The sequence below is a fragment of the Polistes dominula genome, unplaced genomic scaffold (assembly GCF_049000335.1).
Source record: "Polistes dominula isolate Pdom_NZ unplaced genomic scaffold, Pdom_raw_medaka contig_16, whole genome shotgun sequence".
Taxonomy (NCBI): domain Eukaryota; kingdom Metazoa; phylum Arthropoda; class Insecta; order Hymenoptera; family Vespidae; genus Polistes; species Polistes dominula.
Genome location: NW_028301040.1, coordinates 4,301,909 through 4,314,933, shown reverse-complemented (window position 1 = coordinate 4,314,933; position 13,025 = coordinate 4,301,909). Strand labels below are relative to the sequence as shown.

At 34.6% G+C, this 13,025-nt stretch overlaps 1 protein-coding gene across 4 annotated transcripts in view; it reads right to left on the bottom strand.

Annotated features, from left to right (window-relative positions):
- The window catches only part of px (MAP7 domain-containing protein plexus), a 93,737-nt gene that overhangs the window by 12,974 nt on the left and 67,738 nt on the right, over nucleotides 1–13,025 (bottom strand). The gene's annotated exons all lie outside the window — the stretch shown is intronic.

The window sequence follows — 13,025 nt, the reverse complement described above, 5'->3', positions numbered from 1 at the left end:
GATGGCCGCGAATTGCATATACACCTATATACACACATCCATAAATACATAAATATATATATATATATATATATATATATATATATATATATATATATATATATATATATTATGTATCTCTTTCTGTGTGTGTATGTTTTGTGTGAACATACTCTTTTTGCAACAAATTTCGCAGATATCTTTTGGAAGATCAATGAACAACATAGGATACATATATTATATATGAAATATTATAATAATTTTGAACTGTATTACTAATTTTTTAATGATCGTAATAATCAATAATTATGAATAAAAAATAAAAGAAAAAAAATAGAATAGTGGAATATTTTATTTATAATTATTTATATTTATATTTATTTATATTATATCATATTATTATTGATTATACTAAAATAGTATTACTAGAATAAGTACGTAGTCTTTTTTATCAATTTATTTATTTATTTTTTTTATTTATGTATTTATTTTTGATTGTTCTTATCCAGATAGATTATAGAAATAGGAAAGAATATAAGAGAAAAAGAAATACAAAATAAAAGTAGAAACATTGCTACTCGGCCGATTCTTTGTTTTGGGGGGGTTGTTTTGCAAAAAGAAACGACAAAGGAGAGTAAGAAGAGGTGAAGAGAATCTCTTTGGCGTGTGTCGCGAGAGAAAACGTTCTCTCTCTTATCTCCCAAAGTTAAAATGAGAAAATAACAGGGAGAGAATGTCCGACCGGCTCGTTCCTTTCGAGAAGAAGGGGTGGCTTTCGCCCTCCATTCAATTCCTCATCAGGAGAGTGCACACACACGCCTCCTCCACCACCACTGGCGTCGTCTTTTTCTTCTTCTCTTGCGGATGTATTATATCCTTCTCTCACCCCCGTTCAACTTTACCCTTACCCACCCCTGCCTGCTTGCTGCTCTCTCTTCACGTTCTACTATTTTTCTCTTTCTCTTCTATCCACCCTTTTCTTTTTTTTTTTATGCTCTTTTTCTTTTGCTCTAACTCGATCCTCCTCGACTGTCTTTCTCTTTCTCCCTAAAGTGCTGCTGCTGCTGCTGCTGCTCGCCTCAGAAACGCAATTTCTTTTCATCCGCGTCCCCACCACCACCACCATTACTACTTTTTCTCGATGTATTATACTACTACACCCGGGTACTAGTGTCTACTAGTTTTCTATCTTTGTTTCGTAACATTTAATCTCTCGGGATGAAGAGAAAAAGATACGGAACGAGTAGGTGGTACGAGAAACACTGGAGAGTTAGGGTGAGGGAAGAAAGGAATTTGTAAAAGAAAAAAAACTATTACAGGATTACTATACTATTATTGGACCTTCTTGTAAGATATTCTTGTAGATAAAAGAAATCTTTTTTTCTTTTCTTCTTCTTCTTCTTCTTCTTTTTGGTTTATTAAAAGTAGATATCATTATTCGCAAAAAACCATTATAAACTTTAGGTATTAACCGATAGAATAACCTTTTTAGTTAGATAGAAGAACCTTCTTCTTCTTCGTAGTCGTATAGTCGGCCCTTCTTCTCTTCGTTATAACGAGGATGTGAAAACGTGCATGGTGGTTGCGACAAGGTAAAAAAAAAAGAATAAAAAGGTGAATATATATATATATATATATATATATTTGACGCACCCAGCGAGAATACAGGAGTAGTAGCAGTAGTAGCAGCAGCCATGCTAGGACATTTACTAACACGAGCAACACATCCTCGTTGCCGTGGGTATCACGAACTCTGGGGCTTGGGTTGACTCTACGCCGAGGTCTGGAGGATTCAGAAGGGTGTAACGGGGGTGGTGTTAAGCGGCTTACAGTCTGTTACCATGGTAACACCACACCACTAAGACAGGAAGAGCCTGAATCCAACGCGTTGCAGGCCCTGTGACCCTCAACGTACCCCATCAACGACGCAACCGAACAGAGAGAAAGGGAGAGAGAGAGAGAGAGAGAGAGAGAAAGATGGGGGTGGTAGTTGGGAAGAGAGGGAAAGAGAATGTCGGGAAATGGAAGAGGGGATGAAAGGGAGTATACATGGGCGGAGGGATTACGCCACTAACTCTGTTTTTACACCAAAGTGTTTTCACCGAGAGCTTCCGATGTATAAACCGCAGCTTCGGTGTGCTCGCTATAACGAATTTACGTCCTACCGCGAAACACGAGAATGAGAGAGAAAGAGAGAGAGAGTGAGAAGGGTATAGGAGAGTAGTAGTCAGAAAATTCTCACTCCTATATACCCTCTGTCTTTTACCCCTCTAGGGCACACAAACGGACTTACGCGTAATTAGATAATTAGTACGCCAAATCCTCAAAGTTGGGTTTTGCCTTTCGATCGATTTAGTTTGAAATTTATGTATGTGTGTATGTATATATTATGCATAGATATCTTTTTTTTTTTTTAATATTTTTTTTTTATTTTTATTTTATATTTCTTTTTTCTGTAGCCAAAAAAAAAACCCTGGTAATATTTTTTCGCGTAAACGGGGCGCAGTAACCGTAAGCTCCCCCATTTTTCTCGCAAGAGTTGAGATATTTTTAATAAAATACAACGATATGCGCGATCACATGCACCACCGCGTTTGACATGCACGCGCATCACAACCCTCCCTCCCCTTCTTCACCCTTCTCCTGCACTTTCCAGGCTCTCCTCTCAAAACCTCTGGGTTTCGTATTTCGCATACTTTATTACTTTCGGTAAATCCGTTGGTTGCCATGAAACGTCGCAAAAAATAAATTTCATTGCGAATGATGATATTGCAAAATGCAATGCTGGACCCAACTCCCTTTTCCCAACTCAGTTTTATTTTCACAATTTTAAAATAAAAATATAGATTTAGATAAATATATTAGGCCAAGTGTTACAGAAAAAGTTTGCGATGTTAATCGAATTTAGAAAATAAAAATTCATTGAGTTTATATTTTCTTCTACCATGGGTTACAAATTTACAGGAAACTTGGGTATATCATTTGAGAGGGGGTGAAGATGAAGGGTAAGAAAAACCTCTTAAAAATCTTCTTCCAAATTAAATGCATTTTCAGATTTTCTCGTTTCATCATCAAAAATAATTATATTACATTCTTGGCCAATATAAAAGTACAAATTTATTACGTCGTATTACGTTCACCTATTGAACTGGTAGCATCTAAGTTATCCTCCAAAACTTCTCTCCTTCCATTAGTTAACCTCGATTAGGAGAAGAAACAAGAAGACCAAGGAGAACAGAATCATGCACGATAAGAGAGACAAACTCGAATAACGTGTAGGAGTTTTCAAACTACTTAAGAACACGAATACCCCTACTACCAATCCCTCCCTCTAACACCCCTTCACCCCTAATTGTTATCTTTATGCAATGAATGTAGATTAAACGCAATGTAATTTATTTATATTTTATCTCTTTACATTTTAATGTCACAATTTTAAACGATACTTTGTATTGCAGATTTTCGTATAAACAATGTATCGTTAACTACACGTGTATTGATACATAACATATATATATATATATATATATATATATATATATATATATATATATATATATATATATGTGTATGTGTATTTATTTTAATTGATGCTACTACTACTTCGTCGTTGATATTTGTAAATTTACAATTTATTTGTCGGAATATGTAATTTTTAATGCACGATAATCAAAATTCGTTTGAAAGAGTTTCAAAATACGCGTTCATGTTACATTATACATATATGCACATATGAAAATAAATCAATAAGTGCTAACAGTACACACGATTTTATATGCAATTTTATACAGATCTTTTTCAATCCTGTGTTGCGCAGTGTCAACTTTTATTTGATGGGTGATTAAAATAGTTTCAAATTTTATAATTTAAAATAAAGATTAGTTATATATTAGCAAAGAAAAAATTATACTATATGATTAATTTTAAACATATAATAATTAAACAAAAAATAATAATTAGTATAACATATAATATAATCTTTTATATTGTATAAAATTTTATTTCACGAACAAATATAAATTATTAAAATAATTTAACGTGAAAAAATAAATAGTAATATGTAAAATATATGTTAAATGATATATTGTAAGGAAAAACTGAAAACTATTAGCAATTTTTTTTTTACTTTGTTAAAATAAAGAATATTTATCTATTTGTATTCTTATCTTCATTTTTCAAGAACATTACAATTTTTCCTTTTTTTTTTTTTTTTTATTCTAAATTTAAACCCGATAATTTAACTTTTAAATTCTTATCAGTATATACTTAGTGTTATTATATTGTATTACTTTATATTTGTATTATTTTTTGTTATTTATTATATTTTATTATTTAACACTCAGAATGCAAGAATGCAAATATATATATATATATATATATATATATATATATATATATATATATATATATATATATATATATATATTTTAATTAAATTATAAAATTGACAATATATTTAAGCAAAATAAAACATTCCATTTAAAATTAAATTAAATTGAAACAACCCATAAAAATTAATAAATATATTTGTAGACATATCTAATTAAACTTGGACGTCAAACATGAGTGCCTTAATGTATAAATAAAACATAATTATATTAAATGAACCTAACCAATTTTCTTATCAAATAAAAAATAAGTCTACAATCGTAATAAAAGAAATAAAAAGAAAAAATCTTATAATAATAAATGACAAAACTAGATAGGCGTGTTAACTATCACCACCATCACCACCCACCAACACCATCAGTGTGTATAACCTGTTGACGAAACGGAATCGATCGTGGCGCGTGCTTCCTTTCCATTAAACGATCCTATCCGAAGCTCTTCGTATTATGGATACATATACTAGTACATATATATATATATATATATATATATATATATATATATATATATATATATATGTTTGTGTGTGTATGCACATTGTAAATACATAGATGTATATAGGCAAAACGAGTCATCTCGTAATTCCCCCACCGTTTTGCTGCTAGTGATGTTATATTCTCCCACTTCTATGTTTGCCAATGACACTGTGTGCGAACGTGAACAATCGGTGGTTGCCACGCAATCTTCCACCATTTTTGATGTTACACAGAGGGTGGAAAACAGAAAGAGAGAGAAAGAAAAAGAGATAAATGCGCCTGCGTGTAAAACTTTGCGTTGACAAAAGAGAACGAAAAAGTGAACGAGAAAGAGAGAGAGAAAAAATGAGAGAGAGAGAGAGGGGGGAAGAATATGACCGATCGACATCTGTCCTCCTATAGGACAACACGAATGGCCATTGATTTGAGTCCTTCCAACTTTGAAACGTGTGCCTTCATGTCATTGATCAGCAACCGCCCTATCAACGATCAAGGCCTATTCGTTCGAACAAATAGTGGAAAAACGTTATCATTGTTTTAAAATAGAAAGAGAAAGAAAGATGAAGGATAAAAAAGAAAAAAAAACTTTACCCCCTCACCCCTCAAAAAAAAAAAAGAAACATTTACAAGTGAATGATGTTTTAATGTAATACTCAAAAGGGAGTAAAAGAAATTTTGTAAATTGTTATTCGAAACCTGGAAATTAAAACGCGAGATGTGAAAATAATTTCGTTTTACGTTTGAAAATACAAATTACGATAGAAAAAAAAAAAAAAAAGTAGGAACAGTATTCTAAACAACCAACAGCAGGTTTTTGTATAATAAATGAAAATAAAATGAAATATGTGTTAACAATATTGTAAAATACGTACGATTAAATATCTGTTACACAAGTAATATGAAATAAAACGTTGTTTTTAATATTTCATTCTGATAAATATAATAATAATAAAATAAAATAAAATATTATATTTTATTATTATTATTATTATTATTATTATTATTATTTTTTTTTTTTTTTTTTTTTTTTTTTTTTTTTTTACATAGAGTGTGCATAAATTGTGTATAATTTTGATACAAAATCAATGGTTTGTTTTTAGAGATGATATGAGATACTTGTATCAAATATAGCACTTTGACATAAATGACAAGAGTACTTTCTCGTTTATATCGTACGTTAAGAACTTTATAAAATCGAGAACGAAAGGAACTAAAAAGGAAGGGAGGAAGACTACGATCTCTTATTTTGACCCCCATCCCCTTTTCCATCAATGAAATTCAAGTTTTCGTGTTTCGTGCTTCGTTCCTTCGTTCAATCTCTCTTTCTCTCTCTATTTATCTCTCTTTCTCTCTTGCTTCTCTCAATAGAACGAAACGACCAACCAACCAACGTGGAATTTTCGAAGATATAAACCGACAAGGGCGGATAGAGGAGAAAAGCGGTAGCAAGGCGAGTGTAGTCTCGAAACTCGCCGAAACTCGAGCTACCCTTAGGAGTCCCTTGACATTTTGCCAAGCACCCCCATTGAATCACCATATAAACGACTCCAGGCCTTGCGAGTTCAACCCCTGATCCGCCCTAACCTCAAATATACGTTTCATTTTAGTACGTTCCCTGTCCCGAGTGAGATCATAGGCGCCGACATTTCGGGTTTTCCTCGCTGATTCTCCTTTCTCACAGATTATATCATACTTTATACATATATATGTAGATATATATGCTTTTATAGTATTAAAAAGTATTAGTTTTAAAGTATATATAAATATATACTACACACATCCATACACACATGTATAACCGAAAACGAAAGTTTTATTCTTCTTTTATATCTTTTTTTTCCTTATAAACAGAGATAAACGTTAACCATGTGAAATTGAACGTGTCGTAAAATATTTTTCTTTCAACGATCCGTTCGATGATAGGTGGAACTCAAGCCGTCTTCAAATTTTACGATCGAGATGCACTTTCCATCCCGGATTACCTTTAAGAAAACATAAAGATCACAGATGCGAAGTGTAAGGAGCTTGCAAATAAATTTACTACAAACCACGTTGTAAATTATAAAAGTCAAGAAAAAAAAAAAGAAAAAGAAAAATAACTATGTGAATTATTCATTAAACTGTAAATTGGAAAATACGTGAACGATCGAGTATACCAAACGATTGTAGGATAAATGATCATAAAAATGAGTAATTTTTATAACAAAGAAGAATATATCTTTCTTTTATTATTTTTTTTTTTTTTATATTAATATCTTGTATCTTATGTTGCATATGATGACAGAAATAAAGGAAGACAAAAAAAAAAACAAAAAAATGGCAGACCTCTTCGACAAAGTAATTATTTTTCCCCATACATCGTGAGTGTAGTTTCTCTCTGTGTTTCTCTCATTTCTTTCTTTTTTTCTGTAGAAAATGAGAAGCAAATAGTAAAAAAAAACAAGAGTGGATAGAAAAATCGAGACTTCGACGTCAATGAGAGAACGAAGGCTTTGCATTCTCATTGGTCCCATTGCTCCCAGGGGTGCCTGCGGGATTTCGCGTCGACGTCGTTCGTTCGTTCGTTCGTAAGATGCTTTGGAATTTACATATTAATTCGTTAGATCGTGAAACGTGAGGTGAATCCACGATTTAATAACGGTTTTGTTCGAGCTCGCACGAGAGAATCCTCCGTACTTTTAGTCAGCTTTTCTATCCCTCTTTCTCTCCTTCATTTTCCAGAAAAAAAATGAAAGAGATGGGAAGAGTGTGTGTTGTACTGAGTAAAAAAATATAAAAATATAAATACATGCACACGTTTTGTACTATATATATATATATATATATATATATATATATATATATAGATAAAAAAATTTCAGTATTTTCATAGAAACAAATTTGAAAGAAAGAGATAGGAATGAAAAAAAAAACAAACATTCAACAAAAAAGAAATACACACAAACATTTTAAGCAAAGATTCACGAATTATCTCGTTAATACCAATAACAAATTGTTGAACGAATAGAAAATCAAATAATATTGCATCAAATAATAAGAAAAAAAAGGAAAAAAAAATTATCAAAGACGAAACAATTGGATTTTTGTCATCTCTCCAAACTGTGAATCGTTGAGAGCTCGTTAATCTCTCTTTCTCTCTCTCTTTCTGTACACTCTTTGGTGTCAAACGATTTAACCGGAGGACGGGGCAAGGGGGTGGTGGCACATGGGATGATGGAGGTATCTCGTGTCAGTGATTCCCTCCCTTCCTCCCTCAATATTTTCCGCCATTGGGGCCAAGCTAGTTGTCGAATAAATTTCCGGAGGTAAATAGTAAAATGAAATCTGCACTGGCACTCGGCCGCCGTGAAAACACGGCCCCTCATTAATTCCGACCGCTGCTATAAAAGCCCGGAACAGCGAAACACACCGAATCGTATCCCCACCCCCATCCTCCCTATTCTCCTCCATCCTCTACTACCACCACGACCACCACCACTACCACCACTACCGTTACTACCCCTTCTACACCCCTCATCTAACAGCCTCTACACTCTTTCGAACCTCTGAACCCACCTTTACCACCACCACCACCTCCAACCAACACCAACATCAGCTCCCTTTCTATTTCTCTCTTTTGCTCCCCGTTTTCCTATCCTCTCTCACTCTTTTTCTCCCTGTTTTTTCTCTCTCTCTCACTCTCAGACACCGCCATGTACACCGCACGCTGAGAACCAAAGCACCTACCACCCCTACGCTCCGTATAAAAGCTGCGTATTCAATTACCCGCCATCGACCGGTCGAATAACGAATGTGCACGCCATGGAAATATTCCCCGTCTGCTTTTACCTATGCACCCTCGTCGGTACACGTCTGTACTCCACCATCCAACCTTTTTTTTTTTTATATATGTGTATATGTGCGAAGAGTTTAGAGGTGACTGCCTGTAGAGTCACATATACATATACATATACATATATATATACATATACATAATATGAGAGAGAAAGAGAGAGGGTAGAACAAGAGACTACCGAAAAAAGGGCAGAAGAGAGAAAGAGAAGGGTAGTTCGATCGATCGATCGGCCAGCACCCTCGCAACCCGCTCGAAAGAATTATTCTTGGCTGCTCCCACCACCACCATCACCACCACCACCACCGTGGTACTTTTTTTTTGCTTCTTTTTCTTCTTCTCTTTTTTTTGGATGGAATTGGCATAGCCGAGGCACACGACCATAAGCGTAGCAGAGCACAGCATTGCTGCTACTCCTGGGTGCGATACTCAATGGCGCGAGAGCTGGAAATAAGCTTCGGATTAAGGCATGATTTGCATGTGCCGTGTTAATTGTGGATCGACGTGCTCCTATTTCTCCACTATAGGTCTTTCCTCATACCTTCTCATCCTCCTTTTAGTAAACCCAACCTCTCTCCTCCCCCTCCTTGTCGAACAACGTACAATTCCGTCTCTACGTTAACACAGAAAAGGGATGTTTTAGTGAACTCGCGTGTTTCATGCATTACCCCCCTCTTTCTCTCTTTCTCTCTTTCTCTCTCATTGCTGAGAACTCGAGAGTTGGTGAAAACGTTTCAACATTCTTGTATGTATGTTTTGAGTATATATATGTGTATATCACACTGACACATGCCGTCTACTTTTCTACCATCTCCAGTGGTAGGTAAACTCTAGAAAAGGGGTATGAGAAAATCGCTAAAGGGTTTCTTCAACCTCCGGCACAGTTGGTACCGTTCCAGAGGGAACAACGTCGATATACCTGTTGGAGGCGTGTGTGTACTCGTTTTGAGCACTGTTTGCCAGATACCTGCAGCAAGTCGACCACTTTGCCACCGTCCTATTCTGATCCTCTTCTATCCCTTCTTCTCTTACTACTACTACTACTACTATTACTACTTCTACTACTATTACTACTACTACTACTACTACTACTACTACTACTACTACTTTTCTAACTGTATCTATCTCTTTTTCTTGTTGTCTCGTGGTTCAAGAGTAGATCGGGGAAAATAGGAGTGTTTCACGCGCTTCTTGTCACCACTGTGATTTATCGTGGATAGACGTTATGGACAACGAGAACTATAGTGATTTATTAGGGTTGACCAGGTACATCACCAAGAATCCCCCAGAGCTCTTCTACTACTATTACTTTTATCTTTTCAACTTTGTTTTTTGTGTCTTTTCTGTTGTAAGAGCTTAATATCAACGATTAAACACCACGGAATCATTTGAACGTTGTTTGATGATTTTATATTTGTCAAGAAATTATCTTCGTTTTTTAAACACTTTGAAGGATACAATCATAAATAAAAGATAAACTAACTTACATATTATGTCTTTTTCTCTTTAAAATTATGAATTTAAATAAAAATATATTTAAAAAAAAGAGAGAGAGAGATACGTAGGTTCATATTTTCGTTCCAACAAATACCTGTCACATTCACGTTGTCGATAGTGGAAGTAAATACGAAAGGGGAGAGAGAAGGGTGGGTTTTAGTATATTCAAAACGTTATAAAAAAAAAAAAAGAATTCGAGATGAAGTGGAAAAATGTACTTCTATGTATATCAAATAGTTATGAATTAACGATTTTTTACTTGCACCTAAACACAATGGGTCAAACACGTCTCCGATATTCATATTTTGTGTGTTATCTATTATAGAAATTTGATTCTACCTATAATAATAACCAACAAAAAATAGGGAATCTGAACTGAACTAAAGTGATATAAGGGGGTTGTTGAAATTTTTATACCCCTTTTAAAATGATCTCAAATTAATAAAAACGAGACCATGTAAGAAAAAAGAAAAACAAAATTCAAAATAGAAATATACAAAGATGATTCACATGAATCAGATTGAGAGAGGTGTGGGGGATAGGGGTGGTAGGTAAAAAAGCCAAAGCTTTATCCCATAGTTTCAATAACATTCGCGTCACAAACGTGTCCCTTTTCCCTCCCCTTCTACCTTTTCCCACCTATATTCCTTTTTCCCGTTGACTGAGGAGGGATCGTCAGACGGGACGAAAAGCTGCGGACAGAGAAAAATTGAGCGACAGACGTGCAAAAAAGAAATAAATAAAGAAAGAGAAAGAGAAAGAGAGAGTGAGAGACGGGGGGTGAGTGGGCGTAAAGGGGGAGGGATAGGAAGAGTTTAATTTCTCGCGTTCTCGTTCCTCCTCTCTCTTTTCTCTTCTGCTTGAATTTTCATTCCATTTCGCGCGACCACCCAGCCGTTATTTCATTTCGTCCTGTGCTTCGTGCTCGTTCGAGCACAACCCTACTACTACTACTACGACTATTATTACTACTACTACTACTACCATAGTCCACCCTTCGCGCTCTTTTTATTCTATTTAACGCGAAAAAGGACTTGTTTCAAAGGATCGTTTCATCTCTCTTACTCTCTTCGTTTCTCTTTAGTAGTCCTTCTACCTGACGGACTCAGCCGACATTTCCGTAGCAGCAATTATAACCGTTTAACACGGACGAATGGGGAACCGTGTCGAAGAGAGTGAACAGAAGAATGAGTTCCTTGCGTGTACAAAACGATATATATATATAATAAATTCTATTATTCTAAAGTGTAGGCATAAAAAATTCAAGCATTTATATATAAAAATGTAAATTTCGTTTCTTCCTAACCACTAATCTCCAAAAATACTTGACCGATTGTTTTGAAATTTTGACGAAACGTTGCATTCGTATACAACTAGGTTTTTATTACATTAATTTATTTATAAGATAATTATTTAATTTAAAATACAAAAAAGAAGATACAAGTAAGTCCAGTATCATCTGTTAGCTATAGATTTCGGTGAGTGCTCGAAATACTTGAACATAACTTAACTTTTATCTATTTTTTAATGATAAGAGTCTCTCTTCAAATATTAGAATTGAAAATGGACGCGTTGGATAAAAGAATTTATAATCGATACAATAATATATTCGATTAATGTATATATAAAGCACAATTGGTAATATGCAAATGAATTATTGGTTAAATGATAGAGACACGCAATTCATTTTCGGTTATCGTATAAAATATTGTATATGTTATACATAATGTATATAATATGTTACGAATTGATGATTAATTTTCTTTAATTACATTTGCCCTCATTAAAACATTGAAAAGGCGAATTAACTTGGTATAATATATATTTTTTATCGAATTTATAATTAATATTTGTAAGCATTTATTAAGTGTAATGACTGCTGATAACACACACACTCACTGCAATCGAAAATATTGATTATTCCGAGTAATAATAAATTATTTACAATTTTGGTAGATCGGAGAAAGGAAAGAAAAAAAGAAATTAATACAATTCAAACAATTTCTTTTCCTAGATATGATTTATATTTCCACAACCCGATGCAAAATAGGACAACACCTTTTTTCCTTTTTTTTTTTTTTAATCTCTCTCCGTACGATCATCAAAACCGAAACGATACCAGCCGACCCAACCCGAAAATCGGATTAACCTTACGCGATCACATTCGACATCGTGCCATATGCTTGCTCGGGTTACCAACTTGAACGGTCAAACGCGTTTCACGCAAACCTTCGAATGTGAGAGTCCAATTGGTCACGGAATGAACGTTGCCTATCTATCTATCTCTTTCTCTCTCTCTCTCTGGTAGTAATTTCCAGCAACACGTGGTATCTTCCACGAGAAGTCCAGCAACTACCCCGTTTTGCGCCAAAATTCAGCCAACATTGGCCTGTTCGAGCATAGTCGTCAACCCAACAACTCAAACCTCATCCCACCACCCCCTTGTCGACATAGGACACGCACTCTCTTTCCTGATCGACCAACATGTACAGAATAGTGTTCTCTAACTGTATGTGTGCGAGTATGTATATGCGTATGTGAGAATGTGCGTTGAAGGGGTCGAAATCTAGAATGCATGAACGGGTTGATTGTGATCCCTCCACGGCTTTCCATCCAATGCTTTCTATCTCTCTCTCTCACACATACAACACAAGCACACAAATAGACGCATACAAACGTACACATACAAATATAGGGTTTTGTTTGTGCAAGAGTATTACGTGCGTACGTGTACGTGCACGTGCTGGTAGCTCGTAAACGGAAGGCAATATGTGTATCAGTTAACCGCACGCTATATAGTCGTGGATTCTATGGTGATCGTATAATTCAAACATGCACACACGTACCTAAGC